This window comes from Mastomys coucha, unplaced genomic scaffold, assembly GCF_008632895.1.
Source record: "Mastomys coucha isolate ucsf_1 unplaced genomic scaffold, UCSF_Mcou_1 pScaffold16, whole genome shotgun sequence".
Taxonomy (NCBI): domain Eukaryota; kingdom Metazoa; phylum Chordata; class Mammalia; order Rodentia; family Muridae; genus Mastomys; species Mastomys coucha.
This window is the reverse complement of record NW_022196898.1, coordinates 82,537,528-82,541,942: the sequence shown is the minus strand read 5'-3', so window position 1 is coordinate 82,541,942 and position 4,415 is coordinate 82,537,528. Positions and strand designations below refer to the sequence as shown.

Here is a 4,415-nt window from a genome sequence, read left to right as displayed (position 1 = left end):
AGGAGGGAGGAGGGAGGAGGGAGGAGGGAGGAGGGAGGGTAGGCCCTGAAAACAGATGCTTCCACTGTCCTAAGTCACCTGGTCCCTTGTCTGTAAACCTTTTTTGAGTTACAATAGCAGTCCCTTGCGATTTTTTTCCTTCTCCCTTGAAAAGATTTCGTAGTGGAACTTAAGATTCATGGATCCGAAGGGTTGAAAAATCAAACCATAGCCCATACCTAGTTTTTGAAGAGCGTGAGGAACCGGATTGAACCTCCATTTTGAAGGCAGGAGCCATTATACTGAATTGTGAAAAATAAGTTTCTGTCCCTGTTTCTTGGAAATTGACCTACTCCGTCCCATAACTTTGATTTGCTTTTGGGAATACAGACCCTCCCCTAGCTAACCCTCCTTAATCGCATGGTGACCACATGGTGATACCTGCTGTGTTTTTGAGGTTTTTGGTGTTGTTTGTACTGCCTTACTGCTCCGTTGTCTTCTGTAAACCTGCTTTGCAATGACATGATTTTACTCCTTAAAAGGGTTCTAAGAAACAGACTCAGGGCTGTTCTCTTTAACCCAGTGCTGGCCAGCTTTTGGGTGCACCCCGATAGCAATCAAGCTTGCTTCAAATTTGGGTCACAATTACGGCAGTGGTCTTATTCTTGCCTGACGGGATTAACAAGCACACTGGACCTGTCCGAGATCATAGGACCAACCAGCCGGTGACAGAAGCAATTAAGTCAGGGTTCCTGACTTGCTCTGAGGCCAGTCCACTCTCACTAGAGTGCTGGTCGTTTTTTTAAAGTTTCAGCATGTCTTAGAAACTTTTGAGCCGGGCAGTGGTGGCGCAGGCCTTTAATCCCAGCACTTGGGAGGCAGAGGCAGGTGGATTTCTAAGTTCGAGGCCAGCCTAATCTACAAAGTGAGTTCCAGGACAGCCAGGGCCACATAGAGAAACCCTCTCTCGAAAAACCAAAAAAAGAAAAAAAAAATTGAACACTTGTGTCTTAGGGTTTCCATTGCTGTGATGAAAAGCAAGTTGGGGAGGAGAGGGTTTATTTAGCTTACATTTTTCATATTGCTCTTAATCACTGAAGGAAGTCTGTTCAGGAACCTGGAGGCAGGAGCTGATGCAGAGGCCATGGAGGGGTGCTGCTTACTGGCTTGCTCCCCGTGGCTTGTTCCATCTGCTTTCTTACAGAACCCAGGGCTACCAGCCACACTGGGCAGGGCTCTCCCACACTGATCACCAATTAAGAAAATGCCTTATAGCCAGATCTTACGAAGGCATTTTCTCAACTGAAGTTCCCTCGTTTCATACAACTAGCTTATGTCAAGTTGACATAAAACTAATCAGGACAACATGTGATTGATTCATTCTGAAAGAGAGGGTTGAGAACCCCAAATACCACTTAGCAGAGGCTTAGGATGCACAGCTCAGGGACAGAGGAATAGGGGAGAAGGAACAGGGTGTCCGGGTGTCACATGAGGACTGCTCTGTTCTCAGGGACCTTCAGAACAACTTACAAATTGGTTGTAGTGGCTCAAGACAGAGGGGTGCTCTAACACTACTGAAGGGAGAGCACAGCAAAAGGCAAAGGCGGTCAGAGGCCTCACTTTTCTGTTTAGTTGGAGGCCCCCAGCAATGTCCACTCCATTTACATGGACTGGGCAAGATGGCCAGTCCACAGGGAAGGGAAGAGTGACCTGGTAGTTGGTTTGCTGCAGCCTCCACACAGGGAGGGGCAGGCGGGAAGGCGTGTCGATAATTGTGGAGTCCTGACATTCCTTCTGCCCATCCACCCTCATTAAAGCACCTGGAGCATCATCCTGGCTAGATGGGGCACCTTGTGTAGACATCTAGTACTTTGTGCTCTGCCTGAATGTGTGTCTGTATGAGGGTGTCAGATCTCCTGCCACTGGAATTACTGACAGTCGGGAGGTGCTGGGAATTGAACCCAGGTCCTTTGGCAGAGTAGCCAGAGCTCTTAACTGATGAGCCATCTCCCCAGCACCCCCTTTGTCCCGTTTTTTGACTTTACCTGTTCTTTGGCTAGGTAAGTTGTTAGATGTTTTTGAGTTTGCTTCTGCCCCTCCCATAGCGGTGCTCCCTGCCCCCACATCCCCAATGTACCCTTTCTGCTTCCCAGTCCTCCACCCGAGTACTAACTCTGCAGGCTGACGTGCTTGTTCCTCACGGCCACAGCTGACACTGAAAGAGTTGGGGAAAGCATGGGAGATTTTCAGATTTATGTTTTAGGAACCTAGTTCTGCCAGAACAGAACTGGGTGGTGGCAGTGAGGCATCGGGATCAGGAAATGGGGACAGTTGTCTAGAAGGAGCTGGCAAAACAGCAGGGATGAGAAAGGAGATGGGCCGGGCAGTGCTTCACAGATGACAGACACAGCCTGGTCTCCTGTGAGGTGAGGCTAAGTCAGAGCTATCGTCCTATCAGTACAATGCCTTCCAGTCACAGGATCAAGAGAATGCTGCACAGGCTCCCACCTCCAGCAGGACTTCGGTTCCTTTGACCCCGAGGACACCTTTGCTCTTTGTTCCCACACTGGGGCAAACCATGAGGGATGAGGTACAGATCTGCTTCTCCCCAGCCTCCTGAGGGTCCCCTGCCCCACCCTGCTGAAGGAAGCGCTTGGGCGCTCCCAGCCAAATCTACTTCTGCAGTCTTCCACCCCTTGCTCCAGGCTCTGAAACCTCTCCCATCCTCACCTGGTTCCTTGTCATTTTCTCCCACAACAGAATCTCCTCTAATAAAAGGCACCCTGTTCTGTTCCTTTTAGAGCCTTCCTCTCAGATCCAGCCTGACATAGTCACACTAAGAGGGACTTCTGAAGCCAACCAACGACCCACACGCCCGTGCTCCAATCACGCGCACATGTTAGGTAACAGAATCTCTTTTCATGGTGCCTCCCCAGTTCTGATGCAGTACACTTCACTTTGCTTTTTACCAGTAGCACGCAGAGAGAAAATTCCTTTTAGAGTGTGGTAGGAGTTGAGAAAAAGCCAACCTGTGCTTTTAGGAAGGGGTGCAGCAGTCCCAGCCTCTCCTGACCCTGAGTACAGCATAAGAAACTCACCATTCAGTGCCTTCACTAGGGATGTTGGGCATTCACCCTCTGAAGCCCTGGTTCTCAACCTTCCTAATGCTGCGACCCTTTAATGCAGTTCTTCATGTTGTGATGACCCCAGCCTAACATTATGTTTGTTGCTACTTCACAACAGTAATTTTGCTGCCGTTGTGATTCATAATGCAAACACCTGGCATGCAGGATATCTACTTAGAAGCTCAGGGGCAGGGCATGGGGGTCGTGACCCACAGGTTGAGAACCAGTGAAGGCACCTGTTACATGTCCCCTTAAGCACCTCCCTGCCCCCAGAGGCCGCCCAGAAGCAACCAGACACAAAACTTACTTTTCTGTTTACTTCAAAACCTTTCTCTAGGGCAGTGTTGGCACACGCCTTTAATCCCAGCACTTGGGAGGCAGAGGCAGGTGGATTTCTGAGTTCGAGGCCAGCCTGCTCTACAGAGTGAGTCTCAGGACAGCCAGGGCTATGCAGAGAAATTCTGTCTTGGAAACAAAACCAAAAACAAAACCTTTCTCTAGCTGGCTTCCAAGCATTCTCAAGGCAACATGGATTGGGGGGGGGGGGGGGGGGGGGCACAGTGATAGGATGGGGCAAAGAGTGGGAATATGTGCAGAAATTGTAAAGTGAGCCCACTCTTAACATGGTGATTTTCTTACTTCTAAAGATTGTCCTAAAATCCTAAATTTCTTTATATTAGGAACGGCTCGGAATATTTTCAGGAATTCCAAATATTTTCACGAGCCAGCTTACTTAGGACAGATACTGGAAAAGTTGCCTTTCTTTGGTTCTTTTTAAACTCTAATAGATACAAGAGCATTCCCAAGTCCCATTCTAACTGAAGATTCATCTTCAACTAGGCGATGTGGAGAATATGGCAACACAAGCTCTCATTCCCCCAAAGTTTTGTCGAAAACTATTAGAAAAATCTTACTTCAGAAGAGCGAGTCCACACAGTCCTCCAGATTCCTTCAGGAGACCGACTTTAGATCTTTGTACAGAAGTCACATGTTGATTAATGCATGCTGGGAGGTGGAGTTCAGGCCCCTTCGGAGTCCTTTGCTAATTCCGGTTTAGTAAGCTTTTAAGAGGCGTTTGCACCAGCCCTGCACTTTAGATGTGTCTATGCTGCCATCTAGTGGGCAGAATGTGGAACTGTTAGTGCCAAACAAAGGCCCGTCTTTTGTTTGTGCAAGTTACTCAGCAGGCCAGATTGAATGACTGGGAAGGTGGAAGGCTGCTGGAAAACACACAAGGAACCCGAGGCACTAAATATTCCGGTCATCTTAGCTCTTAACCCAGATTGCTTTGAGGGAGGAAAAGAAAACTGC

At 48.6% G+C, this 4,415-nt stretch overlaps 1 protein-coding gene across 1 annotated transcript in view; it reads right to left on the bottom strand.

Annotated features, from left to right (window-relative positions):
• Positions 1-4,162, bottom strand: part of Bdh2 (3-hydroxybutyrate dehydrogenase 2) — a 22,955-nt gene extending 18,793 nt beyond the window's left edge. Inside the window, exon 1 of the mRNA XM_031375591.1 lies at positions 4,019-4,162. The gene's annotated coding sequence lies outside the window, so the exon portion shown is untranslated. The remainder of the gene's footprint in view (positions 1-4,018) is intronic.
• Between the last annotated feature and the right edge of the window lie 253 nt (positions 4,163-4,415).